This window comes from Sceloporus undulatus, chromosome 3 (genome assembly GCF_019175285.1).
Source record: "Sceloporus undulatus isolate JIND9_A2432 ecotype Alabama chromosome 3, SceUnd_v1.1, whole genome shotgun sequence".
In the NCBI taxonomy this organism is placed as follows: domain Eukaryota; kingdom Metazoa; phylum Chordata; class Lepidosauria; order Squamata; family Phrynosomatidae; genus Sceloporus; species Sceloporus undulatus.
This window is the reverse complement of record NC_056524.1, coordinates 251,671,008-251,697,831: the sequence shown is the minus strand read 5'-3', so window position 1 is coordinate 251,697,831 and position 26,824 is coordinate 251,671,008. Positions and strand designations below refer to the sequence as shown.

General features: G+C 39.1%; 1 long non-coding RNA gene across 2 annotated transcripts in view; it reads right to left on the bottom strand.

The window, feature by feature from the left end:
- Positions 1-15,724, bottom strand: part of LOC121927325 — a 182,859-nt gene extending 167,135 nt beyond the window's left edge. For both annotated transcript variants that reach the window (XR_006103179.1, XR_006103180.1), the window contains exon 1: positions 15,448-15,724. This is a non-coding gene — a long non-coding RNA (uncharacterized LOC121927325). The remainder of the gene's footprint in view (positions 1-15,447) is intronic.
- Between the last annotated feature and the right edge of the window lie 11,100 nt (positions 15,725-26,824).

Sequence of the window (26,824 nt, the reverse complement as noted above, 5' to 3'; positions counted from 1 at the left end):
AGTCTAAGAACAATTAATTGATGATTCTATGTGCCTAGACCTCTGTGCCAGCAGACACTGTGCGGGAGAGTGCTGTTTGATGGCCTCCTTGAACAGATGCCAGAATGTTTGTGATGTCGCACTGTTGCATGTGAAGGGGACAGAGTCAGAGGAGATAAAAATCCAAGCCCTCATGTGCTTTCTTTGGTCCTGACCTGGGGGTTCACTCTCCCTTATAGAGTCCTGGGATTTGGACCAGAGGGTGCGCTGAGTTTGCCTTACAGTAAATAATTGGCTGCAGATTGTCCAAGGCTGGTCACAGGTAGACACCTGATGGCAGGTAGGCCTGCATCAGGTTGTTCCCCCCTTTATTCATTTCCTTATTCAACTTTGTTCAACTTACTTTCATAGGTTATAAGTCAATAATGTGGTTCTTATTCAACCAATTTGCTTTTGTCTGGTCATGTTATTTCCTGGGTGATGATCTCATTACACTCTTAAAGTGTTGCTAGTCCACTTTTACTGTTCAAGCTGCCTCCTGTTGCATTCTGGGCTTTGTAGTTCAGCGAGGCCTAAGAGCTCTCTGGTTGAATATTCTAAATGCCCCCTCCCTAAACTGCAAATCCCATAATGCAACAGAATGCAGCCAGAGCAATTAAAGTGAAATAGCAATACATTAAGAGTGTAGTGCTCTTGAGGCGAAGCACAAAAATCAGTGTGTATAGAGCCATTGTACTGTCTATTCTCCTCTACAGGTCTGAAACATGGGTCACCTGTCGCCAACACCTATGACTCCTTGAACGCTTTCATCAGCGCTGTTTACACACAATTCTAATTATACACTGGACTGACTATGTGACGAATGTTGCTGTCCTTGAGCAAGCAGGTATCACCAGCATTGAGGCCATGCTATTGAGGACGCAGCTGCGCTGGGCAGGACACGTTTCTAGGATGAAGGACCATCGCCTCCCAAAAATAGTATTCTATGGTGAACTCACCACGGGTCAGCGTAAAAGGGGTGCCCCAAAGAAGAGATACAAGGACTCCCTGAAACAGCATTGGCGCATTGGCATGTATTGATGACACAAGTGTGGTGCCACAACATGCGGACACTGCACCGCACTTGCGTCATCATGGTGGCCCCCATGTGGATGCACCATGATGGCACTGCCAGTGTGCAGTAGGGCTCGGGAGCATCCAGCTGCTCCGCAATCTTGAGCCCTAAAATCACCCCCAAATCGCCACTTTCTGGTAGTCTGTACCAGGCCAAAGATAACAAATAAAGATAAAGTTCTGTGTTTTCAAAATGTAAATGTTGCTCTCCAGAATCTTGTGTTGGAATTGTGGCAAAGCCACAGCAATACTTCATTGACAACAGGCCCATTTCTGAGCAGAATTCAAATTGTTTGATTTGACCTTTAAAGACCTATTCAGCTAGGCTCTAAACTCTTTGAAGTATTGCAGTTCCCTGTATGACCCTGCCTCAATTTTAAGATCTTTGGGGGAAGTCTTTATCTTAGGATACACCTACACTTTAGGGGCTCATTCACACTATGATTTAAAGCAACTTAAAGTGAACTGCTGATCAGGTTATATGTGCCTCATTCTCACTTGAAACCGGTTTCAGTTCTACTGCAATCAGCTCCAATCATGATGAAATGAGGCCAAACACAAAAAAAACCCCGCTCTTTCCTGACACTAGTTCCTTGCTGGTTCTTTTGAAAAGAATCAATCCCAAAATAGTAAATAATTTAATATCAGCTCCTCAAGTAGGGTTGCATAATTGTCTACTAAAACCCAGAACAAAATGTAGGACAAAATCTAGACCAAACTGTAGGACAACTGCAGGACAAAACTCAGCCCAAAATGTAGGACATTTAAGAAAAATGGAGGGCCTTAAATGTCCTACATTTTGGGCTGAGTTTTGTCCTGCAGTTGTCCTACAATTTGGTCTAGATTTTGTCCTACATTTTGTCCTGGGTTTTAGTGGACAATTATGCCAACCCTACCCTCAAGGTCAATAGCTCAGAAGCAACCAAGCCAGGGTCAAGGACTCCTTGTTTCCCTTTCTCCACCTGCCTGGTTGCCAAGAGAGCACAACTGACCAGAGGGCTGGGTGAGACTTTAAAAATCTCCACCATTTACCATCAGCTCCTCAAGTCCAACAATAGCCGGGGCCAAGACTCCTGACCAGAGGGTCGCCAGAGGTTGGAGGGCAAGGTGCCTGAATTCACCAGCACTCTTTTAAGGGCCTCATAATCATCTGAGCCCCTGAGTGCCCTCCCATCGATGCGAGAGAGAGGCCTGTGGCGAAGGCGCCTATAAAATCCTGCGCCCCGCATATTCCATCAGCACTCATCACCCCAAACGGGAACATTTATTTGTAACATTTCTTCCCCCTCCCTAAAGAAATCCAGGACTCCATAACTCCTCATGTCCCTACTTGAGGAAACCTGTCATGTTTACTCCCCCTAATTGCTCTATTGTTAAGTAGACACCATCTACTGGTTTAGGGGTGAGAAATAAGAATGACTTGCTTAATTTAGCACTAAGACCACATCTCGGACTATTGTTTGTCATCATCTTGATCTCTTGAGGACTTATGGAGGGAGTAGGGAATGGGGAAGTAACATCTTGTGGATTGAGTGCAAGGGTGGAGAGTTTGAACAATGAATCTGGAGTGGCTATTAGAGTTGTGTAGGGATACGGGAGGTATGGCAGTAGCAGGGTGAAATATTGTCATAAAGGAAGAAGAAATCGATGCTTAAAAACTATACAATCTACTTACTGATGAACCTGCTGACCTAGTCTGTATCATGGAACCTGGCTGGGGGACGACAGCAGTGTGACGTGGGCTCAAGCTCTCCCAGCCAGGTATGCCGTTAAGGAGCAGCCTCACAAAACTACAAAACCAAAGATTCTGTAGGATGGAGCCGTGGTAGTTAGAGTGGTATCAAACTGCATTATTTCTACCATGTAGATACACCCTTAGTCCCACCACCATCATATGTATGTTTACAGAGGACATGGAAGAAAAACCTCTCAGCAGTTGCTTCCAATTTGTGGAATTATCTGTCATGGGAGACTTGTTTGTCCCCTTCTCTCTTCTCTTTCCACCAGTAGTCAAAGGCTTTTGGTCCATAATGCAGGCCTATAAAGGGATTTTTTAAAGGGACTGTGTTTTTATCTTTTCTATAATGTTTTATATGTACTACCCAGAGGCCTTTCATTCAACAACAGAGATTAACAACAGAGATTAACATGTAAATCACATGCTTTCACAGGGTCACACAGTGTGTGTGTATAGCTGTATCTTGTTTTTCAGTGGTTAAGCCACTTTGGGTTTTGAGAAAAAGAAAGGCAGAATATCAATTTAAAAAGTAAATAAAAACGCAACAAGCCAATATATGGTTGAATATACACAGATGATACTGCATGTTAGTGCTACTCTGCCCTAGCCTTGGGAAAAGCATTTTTATTCAGGTAGAACTTCAGCAGCCTAAATACTCTAAAGGCTGCAGATCCCATCCAATTTTGGAAGATAGGCAGGTTCAGCTCTGGTTAGTAGTTTGGTGGGAGACCACACTACCAGGTGCTGTAGGCTATATCTCAGAGAAAGGAACTAATAAGATCAATTCTAGGGCTGCTGCCACACTGCAAAGTTAATGCAGTTTAACACCAATTTAACTGTCATGGCTCCCTCCTATGGAATCCTAGGATTTGTAGATTGTTGTGGCATCAGAACTCTAAAACAAAGAAAGCTAAATACTTCAGCTTTTAGGGCTAAAGAGGCAAAGGAAGAAAATGTTATTATATGTCCCTGTTGGATTCAGAATATTGTGCTTAAACTGATTTGTGCTTAAGTCCATATTTTACTTAATATATTTAAAGTACAGTGAGCCCACGTCATACGCAGGTGCATCATATGAGACTTCCAGCATACACTGAAAGCAGCACTGAAAAAAGCCTTGCACACCCAGGCAGATGTAATAGGGCATGCAAACTTGGCACGCATGTGGCACAGCATGGCAAGCATGAGCCCTATTACTTCCAATGCAGCTCGAGCTTACGCATTTTTTCTTTTACAGTGTGTGTGTGTGTGTGGGGGGGGTGTCCAGAACAGATCCCAAAGGGTGCACTGTATGTCTTATTATTGATTGAGTATGCTATTTTTTGATTGGAAAGTGCAGGGTAGTTTTTCTTATAGACATACACATATATAGAGAGATAAACATTTAATAAACAAACAAACAAACAAACAGAAGTATTTCCCAGCAGGGTATTTTTGCTATGACGCTTGAAAAATACATGTAGTGAAATGTATATGACTGGTGCAAGAGAAAGATTTGTAAATGAAGTGCTTTGAGAGGTAAAAAATTCATTGAGACATTAATTGGAAATATTGTCCCAACAGATTGTAAAGGACCATGTTATGTGTCCTTCATGTATTGATCATCTGTGGTGAAATTTTTCCATTTAGAAATCACAACTTCATGCCTTTGGCAGAGTCTCCATGAATCATTTTATTATAAATCAAAGAATAGTTTAAAAAAAAAAACAAAAAAAACCTCATGTTATGCACTTTCTGAAAATCATGTTTAATATTACAGTGCAACAAACAGTGGAGAGGAAAAAAGAGAGAGAGAGAGAAACTATTTTAAAGTGGAAGGAAGGAAGTCACTAATGTTAAAAAAAATGAGATGAAATATTGCATGTGAGGTGTAACAATCTCTTCTCATTCCCCGCCCCACTGTGAAAATGCACCAAAATGTTGCCTGCTAATACTCCTTTGAATACAAATTCACATTTTAGCCCTGTATGGTCTGCAGAGGATCCTGTTTAAGTCACTGTAAATGCTTATTCATAGATCTCAGCATTCTTGATTAGCTGTGCACCCACTGAGCAAAACCTACTTAAACCAGATTCAGTTTAGTCTTCCCATCTGCTTCTAAATAAAGCTTTAGTGAATCTGTTTTAACCACTCATGAATGCAATTTCTTCAGTATTTGTACCTAATGAACTACATAGGTATGCTAATATCAGTGATACTAATTTCTTTACGACAATTCCTCTGACCAAGGATGGTACTTTTAATACAGAATGCAGCAGGCTATACATGCTCAAAACATCTATATGTCTTCGCAATGCCCATTTCAAGATGGGTTTTGGTGGACTTAGGAATATGTAATTCAATGGGCAATTACTACTCTAAGTAACCATATGTAAAAATTCCATTTGGTCACAATAGTGTGTTATCTCCTTTGACTAGTAAAGGATCTACTATCTTTTCAGCTAGATGTCTGAACCTCACTATGAAAAGCCTGCACTCTGTCACTGAACTATGGTTTCTTGTCCTCTTCTGGGAGATGATGTATTTCATCTGGTACTAAAGTGGAAAGATGAAGATCCCCCCTCCCCCTTTTCTCTGCATCTAATACCAACCATAGAATTTTGGAAGACTTCCCTTTTCTTTAAATATCCTCACTAGGAGAGGATGAGGAAGAAGCTGAACACCCGTGGCAGCCTGGAGCTTACCTCGGTGAAGCTGCACTGGTGAAAAGGCTGGCTGCAGACCCAGTGAGGCTGTAGGATTTGTGGATCAAGAAATAGTAAAGTTATACTTCACTGTCCCTGTCCTTCAAGGTGGCTGTAGCCAAGAGTCTGATTAGGGGAATTTATTATTAGCTCAGTATTGCAAGATGGGCCAGCTAAACAGCCCTGCAGGGTCGCCTCCCGATATGTATATGGAGAAGACTGGAGAATTTCTAAGAAATGGAGCAGAGACAGACTTCTTCTAATTAAAGTCCTATTTTATTAAAAGGGGAAAAGACACGCACAAGTCACTAGCATACAAACATTCATACAAAACTCATGGAAATTAGAGGTTAGCATGGGATAGAAAGAGGCAGCACTAGGGTGATACTTTACCAAAGACAAGGTTTCTTCCAAAGTCCAAATAATGTGAGATAGAGATGAAACTCAGACATGGAGTGAAATGACTGGGCTGGGACTGGACCAGTGGTCAGAGGGACATAGATTCCCCTTGCAATCTGGACTCGCCCTCTGAAGGATCCTTTTGGGGAGTTTCTAAAGGGCAAAAACTTAGCCTTTGGCAAAGGGTGTGTAATTGCTTGGGTGCCACCTCATCAGAGGTGCCCTATTGTGTTGAGAGACTTGAGCTGGTCTGACAACAGTCTGAGGAAGGGGGTAAATTGATCAAGGTGGGTAAACATTGCTCATTTTCCTGGTTATTTGGATAGAATTATAGTCTCATTAGCGACTTCCAGACTGTCTGGAAGGCATTGTTTGCTGAAGCTGACCTCACCTTGAGTGTGGTGTGTGCATGTCCCCTAGCCTTGGGGATTATGGCTGACAGTAGACCAGAGTCTATCTGGGGCCATGTGGGATATCATCTATATTCAAAATTCAGAAAAAGAGCACGTTTGGTAGCATGGTGAGGGACAATTCCATCACAATACTAGGCATGAAACTTAGATAGCAATGTCCCAAGAGCATTCAAAATTCTTCCAACACCACTTTGAACACCTTTTATACAATGACTATGTTGGTAATCAGGTGGTAATTGCCATAATCTACTGGCTTCACATATGACTTTTGAGATATAATCAGAGAACCTTCTCTTTTAAGGTGAAGCATAAACGTCTTCCTGTCTTTTCATGCCAGTCTTGGAGGTTGGATGCTCTTCCTCCCTCACTTGGATTCTGCCAAATTCTGTGACTATGCTTTAGCATGTTGGTTCTGGGAACAATTTCTTGTTAGTTCACCATTCCTTGCAATGGGATGAGCTATAATCTTCTAGCCCAAATCAAAGCCCTTTGATTTATGCACTGCTCCAATAACTTCCAAATTTTACTACCGAGGTTTGTGGAAGGAGCCATCTACATTAGGTGAAAAAATATCTTAGGCTAGATTTCTTTCATACATTTGCTCTGTCTGAGGGATAATTTTTACCATATGGTTTGCTATCATGACCTTATGCATTTTTATAGTTTATCTACCTCCTAATTTTAATCTGCCATCCAGTCATTGTTCTAAGTTCTTTCTTCCCTGCATGTTTGTTTTCTACAATGCTATGTGCCAATAACAATTATTTTAGATTGGCTTGTTGTTTTCTGACCTTTGCAAAGGCCATATCCCATGATTTATTTGTTTCTGCTGTGTATGCTCAGATGTTGTTTTTTTAGGCTAAGAATGTGGGCCTATTCTTGATTTGGTAATTCATATTTTCCCTCCCTAAATCAAAACTCATCAAGGAAATATTGACATTTTTGCTTCACTGGAGATTAGTAAATGTTACTTGAAGTGACCCTTTGCATAGCATATCTACTCAAAAGGCTACAGGATATATTCAATCCATTTCAATATGATGAAAAAACTCCCAAACATAGGTAAACAAAATGGGTTCCAGTGCACAGTATCAATGTAACAACAAAATGTCATTTGAAGGCACCTTATATAGGAACCGTATTAAAGGTACGCAGATCTACAATTATTTAGTAATTGTATGGGAGACTGTTTGGGAACCCTAGCTATGATGACATTGAGGCTATAGTGAAGAAAACTTGACATATAAATGGAATCAATAATTATACCTAACTCTTCCCTGAAATATCACAGGAATTTACATACTGTATGGTTTCCATTTGGACTCACACAGAGAGGCTAGTGTGATTTCCAGAAGGTCTTGGGGACAGAAAACTGCAGCTTTACAATATCAGTTCTGTTCAGCTTCCTCCACACCATGTGATTTGAAACTATTCTGCTGTTCAGTCTGCCATCTATGTTTCAATTTGTACTCTGCATGTAAGAGAGAGAAGGGAGAAGGAAAGAGAGAAAAAGAAAACAAAAGGTCTTAAGTGTTTCACAAGATGGCAAAACATAAAATAAATGAAAGAAGAGTTCAACACGCCTCTAGGAAGGTGTCCAAATTTTGAACAAACTGATATTTAGAAATGTGATGTTTTGTCTAGTATAGGGAGGGACTTATTCCATAGTTTTTTGTGGGTTTTTTCAGGCTATGTGGCCATGTTCTAGCAGAGTTTCTTTCTGACGTTTTGCCAGCATCTGTGGCTGGCATCTTCAGAGAATGCTTTGCCTGGAAAAATTGGGTTTATATATATATTGTGTCAGCCTGGGAATGCAGGAGTGATTTGCATGTGTATTGTTTTGTGTTGATGACTGGCCTCAGCCTGGGAGGCTAATGCAAGCGAGGATTAATGTCTGCTAATCGGTGATCAATTATCTGCTGGGAAAGCCCCTGACTCTGAATGATTTCCCATTGCATTTGCTGAGTCCTTATTTTGCTATTCTTCAGGACTGGTAGCCATGGCCACATAGACCGAAAAACCCACAAAAAACTATGGATGCCGGCCATGAAAGCCTTTGACTTTACTTATTCCATAGATTGCATGAACCTCCAAAGTTGATGGCTCCAAGGAGCCCTGGGAGACTCCCAGTCCCTCAAATGTTTTTTCTGGCACCTTTTTCTCCAAAAAAGGATTCTCTGAAGTTAGGAGAATATTTGCACCTATCCAAATTCTTTTTCCCATGAAAGCAGCCCTTTGATTTCTTTACAGAAGAAGCCATGTAGCCCGTGAGCTTACATTACAATACAAGTAGGGAGCTAGTCCAATACCATTGGGACTGCATTGCTCTTAGCTGCCAAGAGATTCTTGCCTGTACATAATAAAATACATATTAGGCATATTAGACCAGGTGGTTTGGGTGACACCAACAAAATACATGTGTCAAAGCCATCATGGCTAATCTTCACAGTAACAACATCTTGAGTAATATTGTTGTGGATGGGCATATGTTCATCTGTTTCTCTAAATTTTCTTGCTCATGTTCTTACAATGTGAAAATTTCACCAGAAGACAGATGCCTCAGAGGAAAATAGCAATGTGACATTAATGACAGGTGACACAAGCTATATGACCCACAAGCAAACTCAAACCACTTATTATGGGGCCCTTGAAGCTATTTCTCTCCCATACTGCCTTCCATAGTGCCTCGTAAAAATACAGTCCAGGAACATAGCAGTGGAAATTCACATGAATGTAAAAAAAAAAATGTTCAGTGTTACATATCTCTCTTGCATTATTTGGAGTTCAAGCACCATGACATACCTTTAAAAAAAGTTTCATTTGAGAGATACTATTTTCTAAACAAATCCAGTGTTTAGAAAGAATTTATATTGGGTCTTCAAATCTGAAAACAGTTAAGACAATTCTCTCTCCCCTCCTCTTTTTAGTCCCTATATTGTTTACTCTGACCTGTGTACTACCAATCTCAAATCTGACTTAACTAGAGTCTTGTTCATATATTCACTGGGTATTGAAAGTAAACTGGCATGCTGGTGCATTTCATTTGTCCTACCCTGACATTTAGAGGAATAGATCTAGCATAAGGTTTTGAATTTAGTTATCTTTTGGGTTGTATATTCATCCAAATCTTGTGGTCCAATTTGTACCTCTAGAATATATACAAATGTACATATGTGCATATATATGTGTGTGTGTGTGTGTGTGTGTGTGTGTATTTTACAATGCAAAAAGAATGGTTTGTAAGAAAATATGTATATTTGGGTGGGGTATATCTGCATGTGTGCATTTTAGGTCATATTAATAAAATTTAATTATGTTTTGTGTTTCTTTAAAGGATTCAAATAAAAATGGAAGAGAAGAGATTTACATTAATTTGTGATACAAATGCAGTTGACATGGATTGTTAATAGAGTGATTTAGCCACCCTATTTCGAGCAACACTGCACAATGTACTACAGCTGTAATTCTTCATAAAGTTTCTTCTTGAAGGAAGCAATGGGTAATTTTAACTGTTTTCTTCCTAATGTGAGAATGTCTTCAAAAACCACACCGTTTTTAAGCCTGTTCACAATTACAGATTTATTGTGCACAAAATTTAATTGTGTTAGTTTTGCACAAAAACTGCAGTTTCTGTTCAGGAAATGGAATTTTACGGAAAGAAACTGATATTTCTACACAGATTTTTTTTCCTGTGCTGAAAATGCTGTCTCTAAAACAGAAAAACTGTGGCTTTTTAAAAAGCAAATTAGCCACATGCAAACTGTGTGCAGAATAAATCCCTAATTGCAGAATTTTCTGCACAGGAAGGTCCCAAACTGCCAAAATTCTGATCAATCCATGATTCTTCTCATTAAGGTTTCTCAACATTCAGAAGACATGTTTTTCAACCATTTTGTGAATATTCTTTAATAGTCTTTTCAACTTCCTGTGACTCCAGGGTTCTACAGACCAGCACTTTGTGCTGGCCTGTAAGTGGAGCCATGGCACAGTGTGCACACACTGGATGCCATGACTCCATCCCCATCACATCATGATGCTGCATACGGCATCATGGCATGGCCCTGGTGCTGCATCTAAATGATGCAGCACCAAAAGAGCATCAGGAAGCTGTGCCGCCATGGCTATGATGCCCTTTAGAGGGCACAAAAAGGAGCTGGTTTTTCCAGCTCCTTTTTGTGCTCCCTAGAGGATTCAAAAGTTAAAAAAGAAGGTTATTATCGTATCACATCAATGTACAGGAAACCTACACATGTAAATACTTATTTGAAATTTGATAGCTGCCATCCCAGACTTATGAAAAATAAACTCCCATATGGACAGTTTCTATAGGTGAAATGGAACTGTTGAAAGAAGGAACAATTCACAATGGAATCAGATCTATCAAATAAACAGTTAAGGGACAGAGGTTATCCACAACATGTTATAGATAATGGATATCATAAAGCAGCATGTAGGTCTCACTCAGAACTTTTGAATAAACAGGATAGACACCACAGTAATCACATATATTGTGCATTGATATTTAATCATGTCACAAATAATATACAACATTGGCATTTGATTGAAAATATTTCAGGATGCAAAGAAAAACCAATGGTTTGATACAAAAGATCAAGATATATTAAAGACATGGTGGTGAAGACAGACTTTAGGCTTTCCAATAAAAAACCCAATAGCACAAAGTTTGGGGTAAATATGCCCACAGGACATTACCCATGTGGCCATTATGTATTCTGTAAATACATATTCAAAATTAAAGGATATAACAAAACTGTAGACCAGAAATTGTGTAAGTTGTCCCATTTTAGTACTTGCAATCATAGACTATAAGAAAGAAAATGCACGTGGGAATAACATTAAATTCACACAAGAAAATGCATGTGGGAAGAACTTTGAGATTATCAAACAAAGAATGTCAGAACATTTGTCCAATTTGAGAAATAAAAGAATAGGGGCATCTTTAGTTAATCACTTTGAACAAATGAAACATGCAGCAACTGACATAAGCTTTTGGGTAATAGAGGTGGTATATATTAAAAATGAGAATTGTTTAAAGTAGTAAGAGACAAAGTGGATTTTGAAACTCAAAACTTTAGTACCAGGTGGTTTGAATTAAGAGTTGGAAATACAATGTCGTATACAAAATTTTGGAAATATGGCTTAAAAAATTCAGTATTGCATCAGCTAGATAGAACAGAACTGAGTGACCTTATGGACAGATTGCACCACGTATTTTCTCATTGGTTCGCTTTGATGTTATTACTTCAAAAATCCATAAATATGAATTCATTGGTGGTCCTAGTGCCTTCCTTGTAATACTCAGTGTCCACTTTGTTGAGACTGCAACTCCAGAAATCTCAGATAATAGGTATGTATGTGATAATATGGATAATAAATGCTATTTGATTTTTAAGAAAATATGTTTTAAGAGATGATTTATGTGTTGCCCCAATACCACAACTATAATAAATGTAATTTTATTTATTTTATAATTAGCTCTTGAAGAAGGCCAATTTGTAGCAATGCCGAAATGGGTTGGGTCTTTTAAGATAAGAAGTTTGTGGACCGTCAACAACATGTGGGACCTTGTTTCCTTTAACTCTTCTGTTCTTTTCAATCCTACACTATACGAACGTATTACCACATGGTACACATAGGATAAGACAGGAGGGAATATATGACAGAAGGCTTAGAAAGCAGGGGGTGGGGGTGGGAGTCTGTTTTAATATATAACAAGAGAAATTCTGAACAGACTAAAGGTCCATCTAATCCAACATTAAATTCACACAGAAACCAATACATTGCTTTTGTATGACCACATTCCCTAGCATGTGGTTGTGTTGAGAAGTGTATGCCTTTGGTTCTGAAGCTGCTATGTAGCCATCTCAACCAGAAGGTGTCAATGATCTGAATATCTATGAGTTTATCCAAACGTCTCTTCATTAAAAACAGAACAACTTATTTTAAAAATAAAAACAAAAACTTTTTTTGTTGTTATAGCTGCTGAGCACAATAATCCATGGACATAAAATGGGATTAATGAAATCTTTTTCTGTATTTAAGAACAGTTTGATAACATTGATAAAACACTAAGTATCGCTAACATGGAAGTCAGGCATGTAAAAATATTATGTTATAGAATATAAGAAGAATGAAAAGATTGTATGAATGTGTTGTAGGTCTTAATATTTTTATGTTCAATGTAATGTGTTTTTGTTGTGTTTATTGTTTTTGTTTTTCCTTTGTTGTTGTTGTTGATTATTTAGGGTTTTTTTAATAAAAAAAACAACAACTGTAAATTCCTCACTCTGGTCTGGCACAGCTATGTGTGTGTTCTCAGTGGTGAAACCACATAATGAGTTGATGCACACCTGGTCAGATAACTTGTTGATCTGTAATTAAACAAATCTTACAAATAACGTGACTGTCCTAGCTGACTTTATCATATTTTGCAGCTTCTAAGGGTTGCTTCCAAGCTGGCTAGAGAAAGAGAGTACTCATAGTATGCTAGGTAGATGTTATCGAATAGTCAACCATCACAGTAAGGACGATTTTCCTGAAACATGCCCTGCTAGTCTGTGTTTAAACCTTTTTCTTTGATTGAGTTTATCCATCTGAAATTTGTCTTCCCCTTTTCCTGCTGTCTTCTACCTTTCAAATATTTGTGTCTTTTCTAGAGAGTCATATGTTCTCATGATATGTCCAAAGTACAACAGCCTCAGTTTAGTCACCACAGCTTGGAAAAGTTCAGCCTTGATTTACTCTAGAACCCATTTGTTTGACTTTTTTGCAGCCCATGATATCTGCACACCACTTCTCCAGCACCACAACTCAGTCGTGTTGATTCTCTCCCTAACCACTTTCTTCTCTGTTCAGATTTTACAATCATCCATAGAAATGGGAAATATGATGGCATGGACAATCCTATCTTTATTATTCAAGAATATTGCCTAGTCCCTTCCTAGCTGCCCTTCCCAGTCCTAGTCGTCTTCTGATTTCTTGACAGCTGTCTCCATTCTGATTAATGACTGAACTAAAGTATAAAAAATCTTGAACTATTTCATTCGTCTTCATCATCTACTTTAAAGTTGTGTAAGTCATCTGTTTTGCCAACTGTAAACCTTTCTTTGCACTTTCTTCTTTTGCTTTTTTCAGTAATCATTCCAGGTCTTTGTTTTTTTCTGCTAGTAGTATGGTGTCATCTACATATCTTAAAGTGTTTATGTTCCTTAAATTTTACTGCTTCCTTCCTCTCAGTCTAATCCTGCTGTACGTATGTTATTTGTAGGGTTATAAAATTGACTCTTGCCTGAACCCCTTGCCAATTGGAAACCATGCCACTTCTCCATATTCTGTCCTCATAGCAGCTTGTTGTCCTGAGTATCAGGACAATGAAACATCATAGAATAATCATTTCTTTAAATGATTTCCATAGCTTTTCATGATCTATACAGTCAAAGGCTTTGCCATAATCATTAGGTTGGTGTGCTTTTGAAATTACTTGATGTGCTCCATTATCAAAAGCATGTTTGCAATATGATCCCCAGTACCTCTTTTTTCCCCCTGGCATTTCTCAGTCTTCAAGCTGCCTGCATCACATCTCTATGTCTAATTCCTCCCTCTTTCCCTTTTCCCATGGGGCACTGATCTTGGTCAATGAAAAGACAGACCTAATGGTCCCAACAGATGGTGAAAACAATAAAACAGGTTTTTGCCCCACAGATTCTGAACACTCAGGAATATCCCCACCAGTGATGGGAAACTATGCATCTTTTCAATGAAAGCTATGCAGCTTGCCCAGAAAGTCTGTGGAAACCTCACAGGACTGAGAATTGTTGAAATTTCCCTGAAAACTGGTCAGAAAATTGTGGAACATTAAACAAAGCAAAACATTGTTTCCAGTCATCCACATATGTGTTTTGTGCAAGATAGATATGATTTTTTTTGGGGGGGGGGGAGGTGAGAGGTTACATAGAAAACAGGAATTAGCATATCAAATAAACATTTTAAATGAGAAGAGGACTGCCCAATTTATAGCTTCTTCGGTAAAATGAATGAACAATTATATTAAATCTCAACAATATTATTTCATAATACATAAGCATCCTATATTAAATTGCTGACATTGTTTTTCCCATTAAGGAAAAATAAATAAATATTACATTAAAAAGTAAAGAATTGTCCCTAACAGATTATGTCCAGGATTTGGAATACACATTCTGGTTCACATGTTGACGTATGCTGTTTGTATTTGGTAAATTCTTATTGAAATATAGTTGAAACAGCATTCTCTTCCCATCTTGTCCCAATCAAGTCTACGTGTCAAAATGACATATCGCTCCCGAGTGTCCTTTCCAGCCCGCTTCTAATAAAAAACCGTGGTATATTAAAGATCTTTGTCAAATGAAGTGGGCTGCGCAATGACTAGAGCACTGCTGGCGGAAACATCAAAGTTTGTCTGACTTCCCATAGATCGCTTACCACCATGGCCCGCAAATTGTGGAATAGCTTACTGGAGGCGATCCGTCTTATTACCACCTTAGATGCCTTTAAGAAGATACTTATGACAGATCTCTTCCAGTGAGCCTACCCACCCGACCTTTTACTGTATAGGATTTCTGAGATAAAAGACTCCACTTCCGAGTATGACTGTATGTTTTTAGACATACAGGCACTGATCTAGCTATTTTATGGAATTAATAGTAATATTAATAATCTGTTGTTTATATTTCTTTGTATTACTTTTATATATGTATCGTATCATTTTGATTGATGTAATCCCACCTCGATCCAGGGAGAGGTAGGAAATATAAATAAAATTTTTTATTATTATTATTATTATTATTATTATTATTATTATAATATTAGTCCAGGGCACTACCAAGTCTTTCAAGCTTTAGAGAATACCATTATATTGGATTGGCCTGATTTATATCTTTACATGATTAACATTATTTTGTTTTATTAACTTGTTCAAAACAGACGTTTCCTACATCCTGCATGCAAGATATGTAAAAGCTTTTGAAGCAAGTTTAGTTTACAATATATGCTGAATGAAAGGGAAATGAAAAAGCCACCTTTCAGATGAAAGACAGAAGAACAGGAAACAATATGCACTTACATTTCTTGTTCACTCCTCATGCATTTACTCCAGACTCCTTTTCCCTTCTACATGCGTGCCACATCAGTGGCCACTTTCAGTATATTTAGTCTTCTGTTCTTGATTAGGCTCCATGTTCACCAAGCACATCACCTTGTCTATTGCTTTAAAATATGTTTAGACTCTTTTAAGAAAAATTGTGTGCCATCCAACACATTTAGATTTAGAGAGCCACCATTTGTCTCCTGAGTGACTCGTGCTGTCAATCCTTCCTTCAGAAATATGTGACATATCCTTCAGGAACATGCATAATAGGCACACAGAGCATGAAGCAGGGTAGCCTTTTAGGCACATAAATTACTTAGGTTCATTTAATCATTTACAGGCTGACAATCTGAAATCTTAACTGAACAAGGATGACTTTGCTGTTCCACTAACACATGAAATAAACCTTATCGGGGGGGGGGGGGGGATTGTGCCTGAAACATTCAAAGGAAGTATTACTTGATGGAATCCAGACATACAAATAAAACCAGGAATAGCATAGAAAGACTATATTTTATTTGATCATGTCTGCTCTTAAAAACCTCAGTTAAGGAGGCATATCCTATTCAACTTAATGGGGTCAGTCTCATTGGACTTAATATGATATGTATATGTTTAGAGGTTTGCAGGACTTTCATGTTACTTATATAGTCTCCAAATTAGGAGCTATCCAGGGATCATGAATATGTAGCAGCTATGAATAGGTAACTATTCATAACTGTCCAACAGGAGTTTGGCTGATAATAAATATTTAATAAAAGTTGCAGAAGATTTCCAGAATCCTGTTAAGACCTTACACCTTCATAGGAAACTTCCACCTGTGGGAATTAGAATTGTACAATTGCAAAATATCTGTATCCAGTAGAGGATTACTGTAATGTAACTAGATAGCTGTTCCAAACACAGCCTAGGCAACCAGCCAAAGGCTGATTGCTACACAACTGATAACCAGAAGCTAATGAACAAGCACAGTAACAGAGTAGCTTACAGTTCAGCACTTACTTTACTTTTACTAAATACAAGCATTAAATTCCGAACAGAGTTCAGCTTTGTCCAAGTCAGGTATACAACACCCAGAGTCAACAAACACAATCTAGGTCAACCAGAGTTCAGAAACACAATAGGAAGCCACATAAGTCCCATAATCTCCAACAACCCATGGAAGGCAGAGTTGGGAATTTATAGATCAGCAGTTCCATGCAGCTGCTGCTTAACTAATTGCTGCTTCCTATAAATCTTCTGAGACCTCATCAGTCCCTTCCTTAGGTGTCTCTACTCAGTGAAGGTAGGTGGGAGTGAGTTGTGTTTTGCATCTGAATGGGCAGAAGGCTCTCCCAGGTGGTACTTCATCTGGTCTGTCACTGAGATATGTGACTCTGGAAGCTCCTTTTGTTCTGGTTCAGCAGCAGGTCCCAGCAGGTCCACTTTTTCAGAGTCCATGTTCTGGAAGTAGGGCATGACAATAGCAGAGGCAGAAAAGTGGCCAAAACACATCCCATACACATGTACATTGTACACTGATGCACATGTTCACCAATGCACTTTGGGTGCTCTGGTCAATGTCCTGCTTTGCATCTTCACAATTCAGTAGAGGACTTTCTTAGCACCTCTGCTATTTAGCTAAGTATATATAAAGTTATGTTATATAACAGATTATATAGGATTTCAGCAGCTATTTTTACTTGTATATATTTTTTATCACACACATGTGGCTTATCATTTTACAGGATGACAAACTCACATGAACAGTATTTTCTTGTGTACAATTTGTCAGTTCAAAACTATTTCTTAACCTCTGCCATGTCTGTTTTTCAAAAGAATCTAGTTCAGATTCTTATCTCTAGTTAATATTTTCAGTTTGGAGGCTTACATTATTTTCTCTCATTTATCTCTGAAAAGCACAGCACTTATAATTTGAAACATCTTGCTCCTTTGCAAGAAGGTCTTATTTCCAAATCAAAAAGCCACATTTACTGCACTGATGAAATCCATCTGGTACCATTAGATTGTCCTCATTTAAGAAGTGGTGGCATAAGTCTACAATCTAAGCACTTTGTTACCCACTGGTAACTCTGCCTTTTGCAGCTGAAGGTCACTGTTTCTTTTATAACCTTTTATAAAAATGTTCTGCCTGTACAAAGTCCTTGTCTTTTTCTGGCTTTTTTCCAGACTCCTGACTTAAATGCAGGAAGAAAAGGAGTTAGAGCCATATGTTTTGCTGATCCTTTGGTACGAATGAAATCTTTAAAACTTCAAGCTATCACCTCCATTTTTGAAGACCAGAGAGGTTGTCACTTTTTTCTACAACTACCCATGCAAGTCACACTGCTTTGTAGTTCTGCAGTGTTGACATTTCTCATACTACCAATATTGACTCCAGCAAAATCCCTTGACAGATCACTAAAAATCATGTTGTGAAATATATTGGCAGTCTAAGTAGGTTCTTTCTTTTTCACTTGAATAGACTTTTCAGTAGTAGTAACTCAATCTTGAAGAATCTGACAGCTTTCCTGCAAGGTTTCTTCTATGTCACTTTAGAGCATTGTGGGGTTTCCAAATGCTGGTGATCTTTCTCCCTTCTTGTAGAAATCTCTTTAAATGTTTGCAGTTTTATGCAGGAAAAAAATAACCCCAGGTTTGTAGGGGGAATACTGAAGTTCACAGAACCCATGTTTCAATTTATTGAAGTTGAAATGTTCCCAGTTTAACATAGGGAACATAAAGTGATGAAGTTTGCCTCCCCACATCATATAGCAAAATATGATAGATTAGATTTTTCCTCCATTATCTATTCAAATTCATTAATAACCTGTCTTTCAGTTACATAAGCCCCCAACACTATATAGTGTAACATTATTTCAAAATGAGATATCTAGAGATGACAATTCAGGAGCATCCTCAGAATATCTTAAATAACTAGCAAGCTGATCCAGGATACTACTCCACCTTTCCCTGGCCTGCATCTGCACTGCAGAAATAAATCAGGTTGATACCTCTTTAATTTCATGAGAGTTAAAGCGGAGTCAAACTGGATTATTTCTAAAGTGCAGATGCAGCCTTGTCTCCAATAGCCCAATGAAACATACACACCTTATTCTTTCTTAATGGGGCTGGAGCTTAGATCCTTCATGAGAGATGTCATTACAATGGCAACAATATGATCCATCTCCTGATTCAGTCCTCACATGTCCACCTTAAAAGCCAGATAGTTGTACCAACTGAAGAGTTCTGTGGTATGGTGAATGGAATGCTGAAAGATGACATGTCTAGCCCCTCGTGCCTTCAAGCCAAAACTCTTCACTGAAGTGTGATTCACATCCTACAGCATCCCATTTGCTAGCATGGCAGAACTCCTTCACTTTTAACTTAGGTTTTAGTGGGCATTTTGTGATTGGGGCAATCACACCACAATCATAAATGTGAATATCAAAATATATGAGATTATAGCTTATAGCAGTATTAAAATTGAACAGGTGTCAGTCCTTGTCTTTTCAAGCAACAGCTCAGAAGTGAGCAACCTTATTTTCTATCAAGGGCCACATTCTCCCAGTCTCAACATTGCTGAGATTCTAGTCAAGACTGACAGTCTGGGCATAATGAGATGACATCCTGAGCATCATCTACGCCCCTTGCAATATTTTGGCTCCAGTCCAAGGACAAGATGCCAAATTATTTTTTTAAATGGAAGTTTTTGAACGTTTTGCAAAATGTATTTTGCACAAAACTCTATGCACAAGTATCACGCCCCCCTTTCTGAAATGACAAATTCCTCTCAGTTTAAAAAAAATTTGGATTTGTAAAAACCTGGGTTTTCTAGAGACTGCAATTAAAAATAATAAGATAAGGTAAATACACTAATATGTTTGTCTCTGTGTGTGTACACGCACACAGCAAGCACATTTAGCAGGCTGATTGAGCATAAAGACAAAAACAACCCATACAATGCTACTGTTCCCTATATTCATAGAAATGCATAAAATACACATGCAAAAAGGCATACATTTTCTCAGCAAGGAACCAGCAACTAAACAAACAAACAAACAAACCAAAAACCCTAAAAGAGTCTTTATTCTTATGGTGGCTTGAATCAAGGAGGGGAAAAATGTTTACTGTGACTTGTTCAAGGACAATACAAATATCTGAACTGATATTTGTATGCTGCTTAGATCAGGAGTAGGCAAAGTGGCTGTGGGGATGCTTGAATCTATTGCTTCAGGTCATGTTCTCTGGAGCAATGGATTCAAATTGCAGGACATTAGAGTCCATGTCAACATTACAAAGAACTCCTGACAGTAAATGTGGTTCAACAGTAGAATATGTTTCTTTGGAGTGTGATGGACTCTCCTTGAAAGCTTTTAAAGAGGCTGGATATCCATCTGTTGGGGGTGCTTTGATTGTGTGTTCCTGCATGACAGGGGGCTAGAATGGAAAAGCATTGTGCTGGTGTTGAAATTCTCATTGAAAATTTCCATTTCACATTTCCTGAGATTTTTTGTGTCCCTGTTAGAGATATAAATCCTAATTTGGTTTATGTTGTTGTTAACTGTCTTTGAGTCAATCCTGACTCATGGTGACCCTGTGGACTCCCTATCCTTCACTGCTCTGTTTAGTTCCTGCAAATTCATAATTGTGACCTCCTTAATCCATCTAGCATGTGGTCTTCCTCTCAATATATGTCCCTTCACCTTTCCTAGCATTATTGTACTTTCCAATGAGTCATGCTTTCTCAAGATGTGTCCAAAGTACAATAACCTCAACTTTATCATGTTGGCTTCCAGGAAGCTTCCAGGTTTAGATCAGTTTTAGGATCCATTTGTTTGTCTTTTTAGTTGTCTGGGTAACTTCATCATTTTTTTCCAGCATCACATTTCAAAAAGAATTGATTTTCTTTCCATCCATTTTTTCCACTGTCCATCCATGTATCTGTACATGGTGATAAGAAATTCAGTAGCTTGTATAATTCTAACTTTTGTGCTCAGTTGTATATCTTTACACTTTAGGGTCTTTTCTAGGTCTTTCGTTGCTGCCTTCTCCATTCCTAGTCATCTTCTGATCTCTTGACTACAGTCTCATTCTGATCAGTGTTTGATCCAAGGTATGGGAACTCTTTTACTATTTAGAACTTAAATAACTTACAACTGTTAGAGCTGATCCTACCCTCTGACATAGCACAAAACAAATCTTTACCCTTCTTTCTGTGATAGTTCTTTAGATACTTAAAGAATACAGTCATTGTACCCCTCTGATTTTTGCTTACTTACTTTATTTATTTATTTCAAGGATTTACATATCCCACCTTTCGCCCACAATGGGATCCACCAGGCTGAACATGCTCAAGTCTATCAGCCTTTCCTCATATGTTCAATATGATGAAGAGAAGACTGAGAAACACACACACACACACACAAACAAATTCCAGTTCCTTGGAGTGAATCTATTCATTTACCTGAACAGAATTGTGGCCACAGAATTGCAAGAAGCAAATAGAATATGTATTGTTGAAGGCAGAGTCAGTCTCTATTATCTGTGTGTAGCCTATGTGGAAAGAAAACGTTCCATACATTTATTCTGAATTCATCTCCTTTTAGTATTTAATGAACAGTTGGTGGGAGAGGAGTTGTTGTTGTTGTTGCTTAGTTCATTTGTGTTGAAGCTGCTTGAATAACAGACTGTTGATATTCTCTTTTGCTGAGTTGCAATGTGTTTCCTAGCAACCCCATATTGGGAAGCTTAAGAAACCAAATAAGGGCATAATGGATGCAATCTAAATTTGGATCAAGTAATCTAAATTTGATTGGTGTTTTTCTTTTACCATTGCAAAGCCTTATTATAAATATAGGATAATAATATTTGCCATAAAACAATGGAAATTCCATTAATTTGGGAAGTTTAAATCAAAGAAGCAATGAAAAGTCAGCCACAGAAAAAATTGGTGTTCATAGCAAAATTCAACAAACAGTTCTCAGAATGCTTGGCCTCCTAAGAAGCTTTAAAATCTTCTTTACATGTTTCTTTAGGCCTATGGGACACTCACTTCTCTTGGGATGTTCTGGCAGCTCTTTTGATTTCCTTTGAAATTCCTTAGGTTTTTATTTTATCCAGCTTTCTTCATTTTCTTTTTTCTTCTTTTCTTCAAATTTTATTTAACATGAAATACTAGTAGCAACTCTGTCCACAAGTACTCTTCTGGATAATCTCAATATTAAAGACTGTATTTATTTTAATGTTATTGAATCCAATTGTTTCTATAGCACACATCACCATTAATCTCCCCACTTCTGGCTTGTTGTAGGTACATACATGATGGTGCACAGTCAGTTAGAATTGATTATGGCTCATTTTTCTGAATATGAGTTCATATGTTACTGAATAAATCTCTCTAGCTACATATCCTACATCATTTCACAGGTGAGATCTGGGGCATGTGTGGTCAAAGAACATCAGAGTGTGTTTGTGGTGAATAGACCAACAAGCCAGCCAATCACCAGCCAGAGGCCATAAGCCAAACAGGTGCTGGCTGGGGGATTTTGAAAATTTGGTTTGATCAGAGAGAGAGAGACCTGTGGTGTCCTGTAGAGGACAGTTGGTTCTGCGGGTTCCAGTGAGAGTTAATCAGGGACGATTAGGGGTAGAGTCTTACAGGAAAAGGCTCCCTACCATTATATAAATCCAGGACTCTAGGAAAGACATTGGTTGGAATATAATATCCTGAAGGATATCTTTAGTTGGGGGTTGTGAAATCCAAGTCTAAGTGGAATAGACTGATAGTGGCACTGTGGGAGTCCTAAGTAAATATAGGTGGGGTACAGACTGCCTGAAAGAGGCGGCCGGGAGCCACCTCTGTTTTCTATGTAGCCATGCTGCAGCAACCAAATTGCGTGGCGCGGCTATGTGGAAAGCAAAGGAGTACTGAAAAGCAGCTCCTTTTAGTGCCGCCACAAACTGCCCGAGGCAGCACAACCATATTGCTGCTGCGCATGCCCATCTGGATGGCACACAGCAATGACATCACAGCTGTTCGTCCTGTATATACGGTGCCATGCAGTGATGATGTCCTGGTGACATCCTAGGGTTATGGGGCATGTGGAAACAGTGCCCTGAGGCAACCCTAGCATGTCGCCAGGACATGCTAAAGGGCCCATCTGTCCAGGGCCATAAATAGTGTTCTGGGTTAAAAAGATTCTAAAGTAACTAGTATCTGTAACAAGTTGAAGCCAAATAACAAAGTACCAAGTGCATAAACCATCTGAACCAGTAACCTTTTGACAAACCATTGTTTTAAGTAAAGTTTTTATTGTTTCATTTTTAAAAATAATGACAAGCTTGGTCTCGAGTTACTACCACATTACATACTTCACATTGAAATTGGTGGCGGTGGTGGGATGAGAACTCCCAGGTGCCTGCCATCATAGGAAAAGATTGTTGTGGTGCATCACAGTGATCAAGAGGGAAAGAGCTATTAATGAGGAAGAATGCACAAACCGAGAAAGGGAAGGGTCTGCTTCCTGCATGTGGTGGTTTTGCTGGTAAGAGAGAAAAGAAAATCTTCTTCTCCTCCCAGCCAAATCATGGTACGTAGCTTCATCCCACCACTACTGCTCTAATACAAGATGTGAAATAAAAATTATGTTTATATCCATGGTGGGTTGTAGTAAGCCATGCAGCAAGATCTGGCAACCATTAGTCAATAATAAAAAAATAAAAGTTTATTTCTATCCCGTTTTCCAACTATTGATTCAAAGCGGCAAACAGATTTAGGTAAAAATACGAGGTAAAAACATTTAAAACAGCATTTAAAAACAGTCACAATAATAACAACAGGGCTTGCTGAGTGGGGGAATCCATAAACATTACAAGGTCATCAGCAGAGGGGGTGAAACATAAAATGACATCTCATGGGGGGAAGGCTTGGGAGAAGAAGAAGGTCTTAAGATTCTTCTTAAAAAGATCTGAAGATGTGGTGGAGCGGAGCTCGTCCGGGAGATTGTTCCATATTCTAGGGGCCAAGGTAGAAAAGACCCATTGCGAGGTCCTCGCATAACATGCAGTTGGGACCACCAGCAAGTTCTTCCCTGCCGACCTGAGTGTGCGGGGCGGATTAATGGGGAGAGGCAGTCCTCCAAGTACCCTGGGCCCAAGCCATTTAGGGCTTTATAGGTCATTACCAACACCGTATATTGAGCCTGGAAGTGAATAGGCAGCCAATGGAGATCTTTCAAGATAGGTGTTATGTGGTCTGACCTGGAACATCCAGCGATCAATCTTGCTGCCATATTTTGCACTAACTGTAGCTTCCGGGTTTGGTACAAGGGTTGCCCCACGTAGAGCGCATTATAGAAATCCAATCAAGAGGTTACCAGAGCATGTACTACAGTTTCAAGGTCCCTCCGGTCCAGGTAGGGACACAGCTGGCGTATCAGCCAAAGCTGATAACAAGCGCTCCTGACCGCCGCATCCACCTGAAATGACAGCTGGAGCAACAAATCCAGGAGCACTCCCAAGCTGCAAACCGAGTCCTTCAAGGGGAGCGTGACCCCGTTCAGGACAGGATGGCAAATCTCACCACCCGGACCTGGGGAACCTATCACTAGTACTTCCATTTTCTCTGGATTCAGACTGAGTTTGCTTTCCCTCATCCAGCCCATTACCGACTCCAAGCAGGCATTTAGAGGAGAGATGCCATCCCTAGTCACTGCATCAGTCAGAGATACAGAGAAACAGATTTGGGTGTCATCAGCATACTGATAACACTGCGCCCCGTGTCTCCAGATGATCTCTCCCAGTGGTTTCATGTTAATGTTGAATAGCATGGGGGACAGAATAGCTCCTTGAGGAACACCAGATGTAAGTGCCCTCCTATCGGAGCAGACGTCCCCCAGATGCATCATCTGGAATCTACCCAAGAGGTAGGAACAGAACCACTGGAGCACAGTGCCCCCAATACCCAACTCCCTCAGGCGTTCCAGAAGGATACCATGGTCAATAGTATCGAAAGCCGCTGAGATGTCCAAAAGCACTAACAGGGACATGCTTCCCCTGTCCATGCCCAGGCGGAGATCATCGACTAAGGCAACCATGGCAGTCTCAACTCCATAGCCCGCCCGGAAGCTGGTTTGAAATGGGTCTAGAAAATCCGTTTCATCCAAGATCGATTGAAGCTGGAAAGCGACCGCTCTCTCGATTACCTTCCCCAAAAAAGGCAGCAGCGATACAGGCCGAAAGTTGTTATGAATCAGGGGGTCTAAGGAGGGTTTTTTTAGCAGGGGTTTCACAACTGCTAATTTCAATTTAGATGGAAATTGTCCCTCACTTAGAGATATATTAATTATGCGGTGGAACATAGTTAGCACCGCACACACACACCCCCGAACTACCAGCCATGAGGGACAGGGATCAAGAGAGCACATCATCCTCCTAACACTTCAAGGATCTTGTCCACTTCCTTGGTACTAACAAACTCAAAGTGATCCAGTTTAACAGGTTCCACGGAAGCTCTGGTCAAAACCCAGGCATCATCTGTTACTAATGTAACATCATCTGTTACTGATCTGAGGCTGGTCTAGAAGACTGGATTGATTAGGGACAACCTTGGCATCCTCCTCCTCCTCATTATTTATTTTATATAGTTCCATCCATGTACATGGCACTTTACAAACAGAATAGGATATTTATATCTATTTCAACAATATAAACCACTAACATACAATGTCAGAACACCATGCAAGAAAAGCCAAACACACACATACAAAATGCAGAATAAAACAACATAGTCAGTACAGGTGATTATAGTGAAATTTTAAAGCATTAATCTGAAATTCCAAAAAATTTTGAAAACAAAAAGTTTTCAATTTGGATTTAAAAATGGTAAGGAAATGTGCAGTTCAAGTTTACAAGGAGGTGATTCCAGGAATAAGGAGCGGCAGGAGAAAAAGGATGAAGCTGAGCTAAGTGAAGGAAAGTCTTGACTAAGTGAGGAGCCCAGAATTCCCATAGTGCAGATTTCTAACAGGCTGGTAAAAAGAGGTAAGAGCTGTGAGATAAAGGGAAGTGAGGTTGTGCAGGGCCTTGAATGTCAGAACAAGCAGTTTAAACTGAATCTGAGAGGGATAGGTAGCCAATGAAGGGATATCAAGAGTGGGACAACATGCTTGAAATGACAGGTCAAAAAGATAATCTGAGCAGCAGAATGGAGAATGGAAACCAAAGGACTAACATGAGATAATGGAAGACCAGTCAAAAGAAGATTACAGTAATCGAGACAGGAAATGACTAAAGCATGGACTAAAGTCTTGGTGGAGGAAGCAGAGAGGAAAGGTCTAATTTTAGTGATGTTATAAAGGAAATATCAACATGACTTTGCTACAGCCTCAATATGAGCAACAAAGGACAAAGAAGAATAAAGGACAAAGCCAAGACTATATACTTCTGTCATGGGATAGATGTGCAGCTGAATGCTGAACAGAAATTAAAAGACAGAGGTGAGAAAGAGGAAGCCCAGCCAGGAGGATGTTACAATAATCAATTAGTGAGACCACTAGGGCATGGACCAGAATCTTGGCAGTAGAGGCGGAGAGATATGGTCGGATTTTGGCAATGTTGTATAAAAGAATCTAAAAGCCTTGGCTGTGGTCTGGATCTGAGGGATACACGACAGAGAAGAATCAAAGATAAGAATCAAAGATACGTGTATTAGAAATTAGAAAGTGTAAACTCAGAAACTCAGTTGACAGAAAATAACAGCTTATTTACTTCTTACATGTAAGAGCTAAGAACTTTTACAAAGTTTTATCTTACAAGACTGTACAATTTTTATGGCTGTTTGCTTTTTACAAGTATTTGTTTTTATAAGTATTTGTGCAAAAAATGTTGTTTTGTACAAATACATCTTCTGCAAAATACACTTTCTTCAGAAAAACATGTTTTAGTGCAAATGAAATTTGTAGTTCTGTATGTTCATTTTTTTTCAACAATGTCTCTCATGTGGCTAGATAATCTTTCTCATCGAGCACAAGAAAATTTGTGAGACTGCTTCAAAACCCTACTGATCTGATCTGTCAAATTTACACCAAGGTATTGACTATGCTGTCTGAGCATAGATGTGATACAGCCTTTATTAGGCAAATGTTAGTAACTACTCTGCATCAATAGATTTCTTCAACTAACTTTTTTTAATGTTAGCAAATGCAAGCAATGACAACTAAAATTGTTAACTAAACAATAAACTAAACTAAATTATCTTGTAATGTTGTTTCTGTTGTAATCTCGCCTTGATCTTCAGGGAGAGGCGGGAAATATAAATAAATTATTATTATTATTATTATTATTATTATTATTATTATTATTATTATTATTA